The following is a 17234-nucleotide window of genomic DNA, read 5'->3' as shown; positions in this document are numbered from 1 at the left end:
AAAAGGAAGCACTAGAAAAGCAGGGCCAAAATTAATGGGTGGGTAGGGGGCATGGGCGCAGGCAGGGGGGGCAGCTGCCCACCAAATCAAGTAAGTAAATAAAAATACTTAAAGTACCAATCGTAGAAAGATTTTGACAGATTTTTTAGAGCACTTGAGCTCAAAAGAAAGTACTTTAAAACAACTGTTGTTGAGACATTTCAATCCAAATCTGCTAGAGAGAGCCAGATAGAGGATGACGACAGGTGGGTGCCCACCCCCACAACAAAAATTCTGGCTACCTGCCCCCCTAACATAAATCCTGGCTATGCCCATAGTAGGGGGGAATCATACCTTTAAGACCCCTGCAAATATTTCAAGTACCAAATGCTTTCAGCACACCATCCCCCTGCCCTAAATCATGGGAACTGCAGTTTAAGGGTGCTGGAAAGTATAGCTGCATGAGAGTAAACCGCAGTTCCCATGATTCTTGTGGTGGGTGCGCTTTAAATGTGTGGTGTGTATGCAACCTTATTAGGGGGGAGGGGAAGAAAACCTCTCCCCAGAGGCTCTGTGCTTTGCCTTCTTCCCTGCTAAGCTACTTAAAAGAACAAGCAGAGCAGCCCTTTTTCTCAGCAGACACATCTAAGTAGGCACTAGCAGGCAGTGACAGTCTCAAGAGCATAACTTTCAGGCAAGCTTCTGTTGTTGGCACCTCTCACAAAGCTAACCCAATGAAGCCACCATGCCAGAATGAGAGCTTACAGTCCTAGGATTAGTTACAACCTATGCATGATTACTCCAGAAGCAAGTCCAACCTAGTTCCATGGGACTTACTCCCAAGAAAGTATGCTCAGGTTTGCAGCTTTAGGGTGCAATCCTAGTTACACTTATGTGATTCAGAGTAAATGTGCATAGGACTGAACTACTCATTTTTACTTTAAAACACACACATCTTAATTTCCAGACACCAAGTTGGCAGCAGCATTGTCTCCAGGTTGCTCTCTGTTTGAAAGAACATTCAAAAGTTTCGGGGCTATCCAGATCAGATGAGGGAGGAGGCTGTGGCTGGACCCCGGGAGGCAGAGATGGAGGGAACTGTGGCCCAGCAGGAATATGAGTTGTTGGATCTGACGAATGAACCTGGAAAAAGCCAGATTTGGAGAGATAGAGTCTTGTTTGGCTTGGAGATGGGGGGCTGGATAGACCCCCCCCCCTATGCAGGGATGTTTTGACTTTTCAAGTCTGGCGCTGGGCCGGGAGGAGTTTGGAGTTGTGGGGGTCCTCAACTTTGGAGCGACCTTGAAACATGCTTTTAAATACCACATGGAGTTCAGTGTGGACTATAGAAAAGGGGCTGATCTGTCGAGAAGGGACAAAAATATTGTCAAGCTGGAGTCTCCACGAATGAAAGGAGCAGAAGACAAAGTAAAGTACAGGTCTAAATATGAAGAAGATCTGCGGAAGGGACATGGAAGAGACTTAAGGGCCTCGGACATAAGGTTACCAGGTTAATGAACTAGATGGATGGGATAGAAAGGACTTACAAAACCCGAGACCAGGAGGAAGAGATGTTGGATGAAGATTGGAAGAAAGTATTTAAAAATTCTACTTAGGTTAGGAGTGTTTTCTAAAATTAATGAGTATTAGAAAAATGTTGGAACGAAATTATTTGGCTTTAGCAGAAATGTTAAAAAGAACTATGTAAGAATATGCTAAGGTTATGAGAAATTGGTATAAATTAAGATTTAAGTTTTAAGTTTTAGGGTTTTTTATGGTAAGATAAGGTTAAAATAGATTAAGGTAATTTAATGACAGAATATTATGAAAAATGGAAAGGATTTGCTGTGACAATCAACAACTAGAATACAAAAAAGGGAGGTGTGAGGAGGTCGATGAAATAAGGTAATGACAGTTAAGGATTTGGGAATATTGGATCTGTTTTTAAATCTTTGTGGTTTATTTTTGCTTTCTGATTTTGATGTGCTATGTGCTATGTGTTTTGTTTTTGCTTTTTGCTTTTGACTTTTATCGATTTGTATTGCTTAATTGTTATTGGTTTTTTTCTTGTTTTTTTCTCCTTTTTTTCCTTTGGTTTTTTTTTGTAATTTTAAAATTCTCAATAAATATCATTTAAAAAACAAAAACAAAAGTTTCGGGGCTATCACAGAGAATACCTCTTAGTACTTGCAACCTTGCAGGATTTAAAATCAAAGTATTCAGACTTGTTTCAAGATTGGTCTTTATCGCTATCTGAATGTTCATGTTCTCCTGACCATGAAAAGCAGTTGGTATTGTGGGACTAACAATCCCGCCTAATTCATAGAATTATCAAGCATTATTATTATTGCTATGGAGGCTATGTGCTAGCAGAAGTAAAACCAGCTATATAATTGCATCACTCTCATTTTGGACGGTGGAAGGGGAAGGAGTGAAGAGAAAGAAGTAGGATGAAAAATAAACCCAATCAGCTAAAAAAGCATAGCTTTACTTCTTGGTTGTTTTACAACCAACTACTTGGTTGTTTTACTTCTAGCTAGTTGCATTGCTCTGAATCCCTTCCATTTCCTCCTCCGTAATGGGAGTACCAGAAATAAATAGTTTGAGTTTAATTGAACCAATAATGAAGCATAAAACCTCAGCCACCCTAAATTGCAGGGGAACATGGCTCATGTACTTAAAATAGCTTTGCAAATACTTCAAGCTAACTTGCAAGGGTTTTAAAATCCTCCATAGCCATATGTCCTTTCTCCTGGCCTCCTCCTACCTTAACAGTGTGATCCTAAGCAGGTCTACTCAGAAGTAAGCCCAATTTAATTCAACGGAGCTTACTCCCATGCAAGTGGGGTTGGGAGGGCAGCCTAAAGCTTCTCCAGCTTGCCCTGCAATCTGATTTCTATTTATTTCTCTTCTTATTTGGAACAAAGTGCGGCACATCTGCTTTTCATTACAATGTTTGGTTGCTATAACTAAGTGGTAAGTGCAGAGAAAACTGTAGTTTGCAATTGTGTTTAACTGCATGGACTAGAGACATGCTAAACCAGAAGGAACAAATTGAACAATTCAATCATTTGGGAATTGGGAAACATTTGGTGCAAATGTTTCTGTGGATTAAAGGTTAAGCGATAAGAGAGCCACTTGCTCTGATGTAGGGTTTTTGTCTTTGTGGAAACACAGCAGCATGCACCAGACCTGACTTGTCTAGAAAAAGCTGCTGAGAAAGGCAGAGAGCATTGTGGGATATGATGTCATAAGTAAGCCTATGGGCCTTCTGAACCCAGCCTCTCAAAATGGCTTAGTTGCGCTGAGGAAAGCAGTTGTGGAGGGAAAGGAAAGTAACCGCAGACACCTCACAGCACAAGCTCCTGTTCACTTGTCCTGTTTTTTAGAAGTGAAACATATTCAACCACTTTGCCCTCTCTACAGACAAATGTAATTAAAGAAAGCCCAATTTTATTTAAAGAATGAGCACTATGGGGCTATTATACATTAAACAAACCATGTCCCTGAGTTGTTTTCTCACTGTTGCATTGAATAAAATAAACCATTGGGAAAATGTGGGATAACGTCTGGGCTGAGCTACATTAGTGGGACAGAAACTGTGCAGAGAATAATAATAATAAGAAGAAAAATCTTTCTCCACCAGCTGGGAATAGTGCTGTGAGAATAGCTACTCAGCCTGACTTCTGTAATAAAACCCATCACTGACAAACTTTAAAAGCAGCTAGTGCATCATGTCCACACAACCACCTGCTACCAGTTGCTTGTGCTCAATTCCTCAATGGGCTGCAATTATAGCTTCAAAAACACACTTCAGATCACAGTTGCTATGTGCCCAACACTGTTTTTAAGAAGGTTATGTTAATTATATGGTGCCTGCTGAGGCAATAGGGAGTTTTGCTACAGTGGATGGGTTTCTATAAAAACCCCTCTGAACCATCCACACCAGAAAAGGGCAACATCGTCAATGTTTTCAGCGCAAGGATAAATGCTGCTTCTGTCCTTAAGCTGAGAGAGATATCCGAGAACACATCAACAGAAATCCAGTAAAGGCAAAGTGTCACAGAAAGTTCACCTTATTAAGGCTGCAGTACAAAACACAGTTACAACAGAGGTGCAATAGGCTTCATAAATCTCATTCACATCTATTCTTGAGAGAAATCTGGGAGAGAGTTCCACTTTACGGATCAGAAGCATGACACTATATGTACTTTCTAGGCTGGGGAAATCCTATATATGTTGGCCACTGTTTTTTGGCGGACGGGTTATATACATTCCCTCAAGGTTTCAGCTTTGGGACATCACCACAAAAATGTTTTTTTACTGTGTTTGTAGTGGTGCTGTGTCAAAAGCTGGACTCTGCTTGTGGTGTCCATTTCACACAATGAATTCAACATGGATGTAATGGACTGGTTGGATGCAGGCGGGAGGAACTAGCCGCGGGAACCCCCAAGGGAAGAAGGTGCAGAACCAGGGGATTGGTGGTGGAATGAAGATGAATGGTCAGAGGGAGAAGAGGGAGCAGACTGGGAGGAGGAGGGGACAGAAGCTGAAGAGGTAACAGGGTTTAGTGAGCAGGAAGAGCCTGTGGCAGATACCAGTCCAGAATCAGAGGAGGAAGCTGAAGCAGGAGAGGAGGGAGGCCGGGAGGTTAAGAGGCATGAGGGTCTCCCTTCTCCTGCTGTGATAAGCTCCCCTCCCTCCTGGTGTCCCAGAACCAGAAGAGGCATGAAGTAGGAGGAGCAGGTACAGTCTTTTTGCTTGGGAAAGAAGCCTGAAGAGGCTGGAACCCTGTGGGGAGGAGGGGACCTTCAGTCTCTGCAATGACTTCATAGGGGCAAGACCTACTGAAGAAGAGATCCTATTTTTTCTAATAAACTCTACTTACTTCATGGGATTTACTGCTGGCTTGCTTGCTCCTGATATTAGGCATTCAAAACATTCATGCCCCCCAGCACTTTTCATCTAGCTACCACACACACACACTATTAATGGGACCTTCAAGCTCAATATGTGATCAAGTTAATGAATCAATGGTTAAATTGGAATGTGCACCTAGGTAGTCACCAGGTTCAAAGGCCAAAAATGTATCTGCTGGTTCAAAAGCACATCCAGAGATAGCACTGTTCTCATCAACTCCTGCATAAGCATTTATTTAGGTTTCCTACATGGAATTTGTTCTTGTCCTGAAGTGGTTATAGGAAAATGCAGTATATGAGTATATATATGGAGTATACACACACACACACACACCCCACACTGTGTTAAGAGAAAGAACAGTGCTTCATCTTCTTAAATTTACAACAATCCCAGGTACAAATTTTGCTAATACATACGCTTTTTCTGAGTTTAACATTTACTCAGTACATTTCCTAAGGTAGTATTTTCCATTTAATGGCTAGCTGGTAATAAATGAGTGCATATTTTAATATGGAGCACAATCTCAATAAAAATATATAGCACTATGCATAAAACTGTTTTTAAAAAGCTGCTTCAGCATATCAGCTCTTTGCCATTATCTTTTTTGCTTCTTCACCTGACCCTACTCTAGCATCAATTACAGTTCTTAACCATTATGAAATAGTTGTGGGCTGTGGTATCAACTGCTAACAGCAGGTTCTGTTTCATACTCTTTCTGTTCAAAAAGATTTGAAAGTGTTTTTCGAGGCTGCAAATTTACCTAGACTTGCCAGTTTATACCCACTGGAAGAGTAAAAGGAATTACGGTACTGGAACTCAAGACCACAGTGGGCCTACAGGAGATAACCTGAGATGTATCAGATAGAAAGAGTCTATCTATGTGCCACTAGCAAGCTCTGGCTAGAGGAGGAAACTTCAGAGGGAGCTGCCACATCAGGAAGGAAGACCCTTTCCACAATATGCTAAGAACCTATAAAGGTTTTTGGGTAGGCGATAGCGGCTGGGGGAAGAAGATGGATCATGAAGTGTGTCTTTGGAGTAAGTACAGATTTTGCACATGATTCCTCAGTTTAGGAATCTGGGCTCTCTCTGATACAGGCTCTTGTTTAAGGCTTAGCCTAACCATGACAGCTGCGGAAACAACATTTGAGCTCTGCTCCTACAGAATTTCTTGCCAAGAGCCATCGGAGCTGTCCAGGGTGCCACTGAAGTCTTTCCTCAGCACTGCTGTGGCTGTTGCTCCAAGCAGAACAGTAGGTGTTGCTTCAGTGGTATTCAAATTGGTCTACATTGCTGAAATACTTAATGATAGACACAATCCATAAACAGTCATTTCAATGGGACAGGTAAGGATACGTTTAACTCTCCCACTGAAATCAATGTGATTTAAATGTCTAACTTTGATTGGATTGTGCCTAATAGCCCTCAGAGAAAGGTCAACCACAGCTTTTAGCACTCTTAGAATTGGATTGAAATGGTGAGACTAATGAAACTCTTCTCTGTGATAATGCAGAGACTCAATAGGCTGTTCTCACCTCACTAAAACCGATGAAGGGCACAAGGTTGTTTGTAGACCACTTTCAACAAATAACACCGGATGTGGTAGATGAAAGTAACTGTGATAATAAGTATATGCTCTTCTCAGAACTCCCCCACCCCAATTTTACTAGCTCAATCTCTCTGACTTTTTGTGAAAAACTAAGATCCATGTAGAGTAAATTGACCTACTTTCTAAAATTTCGTGCGACAAACTGACACCATCAGTGACATTTGCAGAGATGGAGGGGATGCTTGAGTGGGCTTCAGATTGAATATCAATCTTTTACAACAACGGATATGCAAACTTCATTAGCGAAATAAGATCTGTGTCAATCGGTAGCACAGTAGCACACAATCGCCTTCCAGATCAGGAATTGTTTACTAAAAAGAAGCAACCAATTGGGGCTGGATGGAATTTATCCTGCAAGTATATGTCCACAAATTAATTTTTTAAAACCTACTTGCTGAATCTTAGTCCCAAGCTACTTACAGTATTTGTTGGGTTTAGGTTATGAAGACATCAGGCAACCCAATCCTTTAGGTCACAGTCTTAAGTATAAACATATACATGCAAGTCTACATGACGCAGGATCACAGACTTTCTGGATAACTGCAGTTTTAGGAAATGGAAATCAGCAACATACACCAACATTTTCTCCCCCTCCCCACAACCTTATTCCTTTTCTGTCCTTTCGGTAATTGTAACAAGAACACTATTTAATATGGAGCTCTCTATTGCTTCTTTTGTGCAACATCAACATATTTTAAGCAGGTCATAATATTCAGTTCTTTTGGAAGTTTGGCATAAGGTATCTTTGCGCTGTTTAATCTTTCACCCAGTTAAGAATAAATCACATAACATTAGACATCTTTGTTCATAACTGAACATTAGCCAGTGTGCTAGACATTTAGTTTTGTATCAGAATGCACTGTATTAACTGTTTTTAACACAGCTTCTTCCAGAATCATTATATCTTCAGGTGATATACGCCGAGATTCCTCCTTATAACATGGATGAGTGATACCATCATGGCCCATAAATAACTTGAAGAATGTTCCTAGCTATGGATTATGGACACAACAGACCACAATGGCATTTCTACAACCTACTTATCTTGTTAATGTGCACTTGGAGGCTCCATCACTATGCAAATTATTGACTATAGTATCATCAAGATCTGCTTAGCGATAGTTTAATCTGAGAATGTCTGACCCTTTAGTTAACAAAAGGATTAATAGCACACCAGGCAGCAAAACATCTCTCTATAGCAGCCTATATAGCTCTTAACACATGCTTGTTACCTGGAGTCATTGACTGGGACAGAGGCAAATCACATATGGAGCTACCCTATACGGACTCAGACCATTGTGTCCATCTAGCTCAGTACTGTCCTGACAGGCAGTCATTCTCCAAGGACTTGAGCAGCAGCCTTTTCTCTAGCACTCCTTTCTGAGATCCTTTTAACTGGAGAGCCTGGGGATTGGACCTGGCAGGTTCTGCGTGCAAAGCATGATCTCCTCACTGAGCTTGGCGCTTGATATGCTTGAATTACTAGACATGCCAAGGAATCAAAATGCAAATACCTGTCAAAGCTGCAGTAGTCTGCAATCTGAATGATGTCTCAAATGTGTACTGGGAGGGTGGAGTGTCAGCTTGCACATCACCACACTCCTATTTCTTTATTTTTAATTAAATTATTATTATATTTCCATACTGCCCTATACCCGCAGATCTCAGAGCGATTCACAACTTCTCTGGAGAAGTTAGCGGGAGACCCTCCAACTGAACTAGGAAGCCTCAACATGAGGTCAGAATGGGTCAGGTGGTTTTTTCCCCTGCACCTCCCCTTGCCCATCCATGCTTCTAGGTCAGGCTTGCTCACTGGCCTGAGCAATGCTACAGTCTAACTCTAGACCATCTTCATCCAGACAGACAACAGGCGGTATCTGCCTAAATCATGCTCAGAGTAAAATATGTTGCTCGTGACTGATGGAAATCCAATGATGCCAATGGACCTTACTCTGAGTATGAACCCTCCAGTACCTTCAAATATACTTTGATCTTCTGAAGTGGCATATTTAAATTACATCTTTAAATATGCTTCAAACCTGTTACAACCAAAGAGCCCTGAAAACAAAGAATTCTCAGTACTTTGAAAAGATACATGCAATGATCATGGCATACACAATCTGTAATAAAATTATTGGAATGTACATCTTCTCCTCCCGAGAATCTTTTAATATCCTGTTCTTGTACCACAAAACTTGAAAGCTAGATTTTATTCTCCTTCCTGGCTACATGAAAAGAGAGAGCTGAACCCAGCTGAACAGCCATGCCAAACATCTGGAAAATATTGTTCCATTCAGTAATCCTGAGCTATGCACTTCTGCTACTTCTCAGGCACAGTAGCCTTTCTCCTTTGTCCATAAAAAATGAAAAGCATCTTGCGTGGCTCATGTCCCACTGCTACTGACATAAAGAAATCGTCCCAAGATCATTGTTGTACTTTGAATCCGTATGCAATAAGTATGATGGGATGCCTTCTTTTTGGCCTACCTTTTAAAACAACCCCACCATGGTCAAGATTCTTCCATTTTCCTCTGGAAAACAGGCTATCATTTGGGTGACAAGTACAACGGGGGCTTATAGAAGAAACAACTACTTAAAAATGGATCTGATCTTCAAATGTTAGGTTCAGGCACCTTTTGCATCCTGACAAGGAGAGAACTCTAAGAAAACTGGCTGAAATGAAGGCAGACACACTGCTAACACCATACCACAACGCAGTGCCAACTTGCACTAGAAACAATGTCTACTTTCCAAGTCAACAGTTATTATAACTACCCAGCTTGTTAAAAAGTATTGAATTTTTGTTCATGTTGAAATTATAAAAGTGCAGATAGGTTTTAACTCCAGAGTTGTTTATATTATCCATATTTACAGGATCTAATCAGATAAGTCCTAAGGATTTGATAACACATGTTTGATATGAGGAGAAGCACAGTTACAGGATTTTAGTGCAGAAGTGGTGATAAGGGGATGGCTGGAGTGATGTCTTCATCTACTGTGGACAAATTATTAGAATACTCTTAGAATCATAATATAAGTTTTGGGTAAGATATATATGTGAGAGACAGTATATCCTTTGGATCACCTCCATAATGGTTTTGTGGTAATAGATTTATGTTTTGTATTTCATTTTTAGGCTTTGAGATTTTTGTTTCTGCAGTTGCTATCCTCCTAACATGGGAAAAGAAACCCAGCCACTCGAAGTACATTGTTGTGGGTGCTATTGATGTGGGTGTATTTTAATATCTTATAAAGGATTTGCCAAGATAATATGAAGATCCACCAAGCGTATGTGGATCTCAGACTGTAAATCTGAGATAAAATAAAATAAAGGTACACATAATATTTAAAAAAATAGATTTACTTTTTGGTGATACTCTTCTAGACAAAACAAAAGCAATTTCAGGTTTGGTTTCCCCCATTGCAGAAACCTCTCAACAGATTGGATGTGGCCAATCAGCCATGAAAGATTCTAGTAGGCCAATGTTTTCAGTTTGTATTAGGTTTTACTGAAGACAACCAATCTGTTTCCACTGACTAACTCTGAGTTTTCCAAGTGTATTACACTGGCGATGAATTAGGGACCCAAGCGTAAGAGGACTGATGGATTTCTAGCATGCAGGTTGCAATTGTGAACTAGCCTTAGACAAAGAAACCACTGCATACAGGCCAGCGTAGAAATGGGGTAGTGTTGCCAGATTATTTTATTTTATTTATTGATCAGCAGTTTGGAATCCTTCCCCCGGAGCTTCAACATTCTTATCATTTGGAGGACACCAGACTGAGAAAGGCTGGTCTACAGGCCAACATATAAGTAAATGCAAATAAAGGCACAAACCTATGGCACTGCAAGTTCCCATGCTTAATAAAGCCTGAGGATGGAACAAATACAGAGTTGTTGCCTGGTCAACTATGACATAGAAGCGGGGCAGGGGGCAGGGCAGAGTGCATGTTTTGCACCTTGCCCTAATACATTCTCGCTCCCCTTCCTCCTCACAAACCAGAGCTTTACAATCTAGTTTCTCTCTCAGCTTCATATGAAAGCAAACTGTCTACATCAGGATACACGTATTAAATAAATGGACCAGTCTTCATTTGTATTGCAAAAAAGGGCCTATGGGCTAATGGCTGCAACAGGGCAGTTTGAAGGAGACAAAGGGCACTGCCCTTTCCCTGAAGTGATCTGGCTCTGAATGAAGGTGAAAAGACAGGCAAGAAGTGGAGTGGCATACAATTTCCCAAGAAGACTCCTTTGACAACAATGTAAACCCTACATCTCTCACGCCCAAATGACTTCCAACGCTGTCAGAAGACTCACAGATACTGCAATGTATGATTTGCCAAATGGATGTGCAATTGTATTCTTCCCTATCAGCCACAGCCCGGGGCGGGGAGTAGATTGTGTGCAGCCGTTTGATTTAGGGATCTTCAAATTTCTGCCCGGGGCAGTTAACTGGGCTATGAATTATTTAAGGCTGGACTACACTATACAAATATCGTTAATTGTTTCCTTGCCCAAGGCAGATAAATTAAATCTTGGTAAAGGAGTTTATGAATACCCTAAAAAAAGTAAAAAAAAAGTAAAATCCCATGGTTGGAGGCAATTGTGCTTATTTCCTTATTTGCACAACTTGCCAGCTGAATCCATTTTAAGATCCCGGCAGCGCACATATAATCAGCTCAGTCCCCACTGCTCTGTTCTGTTTGTAATCCGCAAGTATGATGTAACACTTAATTGATTATCACTGCATCACAATGCACAAGACCTTTTCATTTCCCTCCCCGATCACTCAACCTTTTTTTATACAAGGGCAAATGTAACTAGTCCTCTCATTCTCTCAGCCCTAGGATTAAAACAAACTAAAAATCATCCTCCACAACATGCAATACCAAACACTCTAACAACTACATTACGCTGTATCTCAGTAAAAATGTTTTTGGGTTGTTTGGTAGTAGCGGTTGCTCGTTTTAAAATTTGTGTTGTTGTGGTTTTTTTTTGCAAAGGTAGGTGTTTTGCCTTTTGTGGGGGGAGCATTGCAAGCATAGCCAGTTTTTCTGATGTGAAATGGATATTTTGTGGTGCTCATGGCAGCTTTAGATTCCCAGATGTGCTACTGGGCGCCAAAAGTTTAGGTACCCAGGAACATGAATGTCCCTATAGTTACATTTGGTTTAAACAGATGTATCTTAGATTTACTCCAATTAACCAGATGGGTCTAAGGTCGGAGAAAACATCAAAATTACAAATACTCATGGGCTTCCACAACCGTACATTCAGCCAATACCCCAGAGGCTTCCCATCTCTCCTAGGGGAAGGGCACCTTTGCAAAGTCCCAAGCACAGACTGTCTTTGAGCAAGTAATTCAGCCCATCAGTCTTACTCACGTGGTCTCAAGGAGGCTTTTTGGATCTTTGACAATAAATGGAAATCTTAGTGGGACTTGGCAGTACAAATGCCTTACAAGATCAGCTGAAAAATCCTCACTTATCGTACTTCTGGCAACTTATTCAAGTGTACAGGTATATTTGCCAAACAAAGGAGAGCAATAACATACCCAAAATTTGTTTAATCAACATGCTGACAACGGAGAAGATGTATTGCTCCATTCTACTGTCCAATTCCCAGACCTTGAGCTGATTAAACAAGCTATGGTCTTTTAAATGTTTTGTGGGTTATTATTATTATTTATTGTTTTTCCTATGTATTTTGTGCTTTTATACTGTAAGCCACCCTGTGGTCTTTGGATAACGGGTGGTATATAATGTTCATCAATCAATCAATCAATCAATCAATCAATCAATCAATCTATAAAGCCAACCAATGTGAAATGCATGTCTAATTCTTACCAAGGTGGTAAATTACAGGATGTGGGTTTCTCCCCAGGGAAACACACTTGGTGCCAGTATCGACACCTTCCCAGAACCAGGCAACATTTTTGTACTCTCACGCATCAATATGCTTTAGTTCTCGTCACTGTCTTATTCTGCTGTTCTGCCCCCATTTTTTTGTAGTGATTATTATTATTATTTTGGTGTTGTGGAGGAGGAAGGGGCTTTGCGTGCGTGCACAGTACCACAGATTATCACTTGATTTTAACAAGTCAAAAAATATCTATGATTTTTTATTGTGAAAGTCTTTTCCGACTGTCCCTGTGGGAAGTGGCTCATAAATTAAATAAACAAATGCACATTAGCACATCATTTTAATGTGGGGGAGGATAGATGAGTTCCTGAATTCACACCTCCTCCTGTCAGAGGCAGAACAATCCTGACACAGTTACCACCTCAGTGAGAACTAGGCCCTCGGATGTGAGCAAAAGAAAAAGAAAACACTCCACACTAAGCCTCATGGAAATGAGAGCTGCACATCCTTTTAATTTTGTTTTCCTTCTTTTCTCCTAAATACTATCTATTATGAAGCTGGAGGCCAGCTTTTCCATTTTACAGGTTACTATTGTCAATTTTGCTTCCATTGTTAAGGATGCCCTTAGGATTGGAATAGGGCTGTTTTGAATAAGTGTGATCTTAGATGGCTTCAGACTGTTAGCAGCTGCCTCTTGTTATCTTCACTTTAGAGCTGGTCAGGCAAGAAATGTTTTTTTAAAAAACCCTGAGCCGTATGCAAATTCGTAATGGGGAGGGGATGGGAAATGATGCATGGAGAGAAACTGCTGGGTTTACAGGCTGCCTTGAAGACAGCAATTTGATTCAATAATTACTTTTGCAGCAAAATAATCACCTTGTTTTATTTAATAGCATGTGTTTTATTTAACTGCAAAGCTTTTTTTCCCCTTGCCCCAGGAGTCTAAAGTCCTAAAGTCCAGGTTGGAATTGCAATAATCTGTTTTCCTTTAGGGAAGAAAGGTTCATAGATCAAACTTCTGCTTGCCTTTGCAACAGCAGTGACAATATTCAAGCTGCACCTGGAAACTAAAAACAGTATGTTACCAGTGTGGTATAGCAGTTAGTGTGTTGGACTATTAGGATCTAGGAGACCAGGGTTCAAATCCCCATTCAGCCATGAAGCTCAGCAGGTGACCCCGGGCCAGTTACTGTCTCACAGCCTGGCCTACCTCACAGGGTTGTTGTGAGGATAAAAGGGTACCATATGTACCACATTGAACTCCTTGGAGGAAAGGTGGGATATAAGCAGAATAGTAAATGTTTCGAATTTCCCTAGGTTGCTTAGGATCGCAAAGTGTGTGACAGGTCTAGCCCAGGGGTCCCCAAACTAAGCCCCACGGGCCGGATAAGGCCCGAGGGACTCATTTATCCGGCCCGCAGTGACCCCCGCCGCCCGCTCTTACCGGTGCTGCACTGCAAAGGCTGCCCACTTCCGGGTCAGAGGAGCACCGGAAATAGCTTGTGCACATGCGCAAGCGTTATTTGCGCATGCGCAAGTGTTATTTCCGGTGCACATCCGGGCCGGAGGAGGCCCGTGCACATGCACACAAGCTATTTCCAGTGCTCTTCTGACCTGGAGGTGCGCCAGAAATAGCGTGTGCGCACTCACATGGGCACATGCTCCCCCAACCTGCCGCGCGATCGGCACTGGAGACACTGGCCCGAGGCGCGATAAGCTTGCTGACCCCTGGTCTAGGCTCTTGGATGTTTCACAAGCTTTGGATTCCCTCCATGGAAAAACACTTATGGTTTAGGGAGGAGAGTTCAAAGCTGACATGTTGATTCCTCAAAATTGAGCATCACACAACTGTGCAATCTGCTGAGCCAAGTGTAGGATCTGACAGCAAATGTTGGCTTGATTTCTGCGTAAAATCATTTAGTATTATCCTTGAAGACAATATTTTAACATTCAAGAGAACTAAAGGACAGAGGAGTAAATACACTATTACAATAGTGCCCTCCATATACATAACTTAGTTATCCATTTTTTTGCCCTCTTCTTTTGCAACCATTTTCAATACAGCTCCCTAGAAAGGGTACCTATGTAAATGGTACTTTACTGATTATGATTTTCATAGGTATCTGAAATTAAATTGTTCTTATTCTTAGTTTGTTCTGATCTCTCATATTTCTTACACACCTTTCACCAGAATTTCACAGGAAAGGTTGCAGTATATAAAAAGCACAATGCTATTAAAACAATGATAAACATCAAAGACCCCACTCATCACCCCCAAACAATAATCCAATACAACAAATTACAGGGAAGACACCAAAATCAATTCTTCAATTTCCGCAAGCCAGGGTGAAGAGGTGCATCGAACGGCAATGCTTTAGAGCGCTAGGCTCAACATTTTAGGGATATGTCACAGAGGACAAACTTGCTTATTGCCACAAAGAGAATCTATTGAAGAGCTAAAAGCTGGATGCCTAGACACTGAGCTCATTGAAGCCAGCCATTAAAAGTAATGTTATGGTCGTCAATGAGGATACTAGCTTTTTCTCTGGGCTGGCTTGGTTAATAGCGAAATGTTATTATTTATTGGGGATTGATAGCTAGAACATGCTTGCTTAAATAAGCACGGAAGCCTTTATCATCCTTGGTCGAACGTTGTGTGGCCAAACATTTATATTTTCCCAATAAGCCCTTGTATAACCCCCCCCCCAATTTGTGGTATGCCAGAGGAACACCACGACTCTTTATGTCTTTCTAGTATCCGAAATCAGGGATAAGAAATTTGTGGCTCTTCAGATGTAGCTGGAGTTCCAACTCCCATCATCTCTCGCACCTGTCCGTGCTTGCTGGGGCTGATGGGAGTTGGAGTCCAACAACATCTGCAGGACCAAACATGCTGTATCCCCGATATACAGGAATGGGGCTGAATTGCACTTTGTGATTCTCTATTTGTGGTGAACACTTGCTCATTACAGATTTGGGGTAAAAGAGTTTATTGGTGCAAGGGCTCTCATAACTGCTAGAGTCTGTGAATGGTAGAATTTAATGAACAAAGGTATTTAGAGTATATTTCCCCTTCATATCCCAAATATTAACCGTCAGACAAGAAATTCCTGGGTTAGCATATGCATGCCAGTCTGGCCAGGCTAGCTAAGTGCAGAGCCATTAAGAAGCAAAGGGGAGCCAGGTACCGAGCCACTGAGGGCCACTGGCAATGCAAAACAAAAACAAAAACCCTGTATCCCCCCCCCCACTTTGATGAGTGGACAGAGACAGGAGATTTGGGAGGTTGCCAAGGTGATGGGGGGCATGATGTCAGAGAAAAGTGTATCCCTTTTTAAAAACAAGTTTGGAAAAGGGGAAGGACGGCTTAGCAGATGTTCTTGGGAAGGAGAAAGGAGAGACCAGGCGGAGGCTATATGGGGTAGAACCAAGACAGAAAGGCAGGCCAAGACAGAAGGCACAAGAATAGTGTGCAGGATGCCTTGAACTCGAATGCCATGCTGCTGCAGGGAACAAGCTCCTCCTGAACTCACTTCCTTCACCTAGAGTCAGGTGTATATGAAGCACATATCTTAAAACACTTCAGTCTCCGATGTGCCTGAATTCCCAACAGAAACACCGCCCAGAACCCCCTGGAATCTTGCTACCACTTGGCAGAGATTAGGTGTGGTATTCCTTAAGGAATTCCCTGTGAGAACATTTGAAATTCAATTCCATCTATATAATACATTTTAAATATATATTCTGTACATACCACTGTTTGCACAAGCCACATGAGCAGTTTACAACAAAGTCAAATAAAATAAAAAGAATCTCTATAAACTGTCCTTAAAGTACGCAACACAACAACTTACTAAATAGCGGTTTGTCAACTTCAGCAGCAACTAATCCATTCAGCCGATCTCCTTCAAACATCCACTGAAGAAGGTGCATATTAATCAGCCACCTAAAATTCTACAGACACCTCTCAGTAGAGGGAAGAGTTCCACATGAAAGGAGCCACCACTGAAAAGGCCTTTCTTTGGTCTTCCACATCCTGCATAGAGATCACCAAGATAGCTTCCATCTGCTGGTATTAAACCATGGACAGATTGATATAGAAGAATATGTTCTTCCAGGTATTTTGGTCCCAGGCCATTTAGGACTTTAAACATCAGGGTAAGCAGCTGGAATTGGGCCCAGAAAACAATTGGTAACCAGTGTAGAAGTAATTTAGGAGCAGTATGTTTGTGGTCTGCAGTCCCCTACCAGCATTCTTGCTGCAGCATTTTGCGTTAGTTGCAATTCCTGGACTGTCTTCAAGGACAGCCCCAGGATTGAAGTTGTCAGGATTGAAGTTGAATCCTGACAAGACAGAAGTACTGTTTTTGGGGGACAGGAGGCGGGCTGGTGTGGAGGACTCCCTGGTCCTGAATAGGGTAACTGTGCCCCTGAAGGACCAGGTGCGTAGCCTGGGAGTCATTTTGGACTCACAGCTGTCCATGGAGGCGCAGGTCAATTCTGTATCCAGGGCTGCTGTCTACCAACTCCACCTGGTACGCAGGCTGAGACCCTACCTGCCCGCGGACTGTCTGGCCAGAGTGGTGCATGCTCTAGTTATCTCCCGCTTGGACTACTGCAATGCGCTCTACGTGGGGCTACCTTTGAAGGTGACTCGGAAACTACAGCTAATCCAGAATGCGGCAGCTAGACTGGTGACTGGGGGCGGCCGCCGAGACCACATAACACCGGTCTTGAAAGACCTACATTGGCTCCCAGTACGTTTCCGAGCACAATTCAAAGTGCTGGTGTTGACCTTTAAAGCCCTAAACGGCTTCGGCCCAGTATACCTGAAGGAGCGTCTCCACCCCCATCGTTCTGCCC

The 17234-nt window shown here is 41.9% G+C and overlaps 1 protein-coding gene across 10 annotated transcripts in view; it reads right to left on the bottom strand.

The window, feature by feature from the left end:
- The window catches only part of PHACTR1 (phosphatase and actin regulator 1), a 242291-nt gene that overhangs the window by 89948 nt on the left and 135109 nt on the right, over window positions 1-17234 (bottom strand). The window lies entirely within an intron of this gene.

The sequence above is a fragment of the Podarcis vaucheri genome, assembly GCF_965113315.1.
Source record: "Podarcis vaucheri genome assembly, chromosome: 8".
Lineage (NCBI taxonomy): Eukaryota > Metazoa > Chordata > Lepidosauria > Squamata > Lacertidae > Podarcis > Podarcis vaucheri.
Note: the sequence above shows the minus strand (reverse complement) of the source record. Positions and strands in the feature narration are given on the sequence as shown.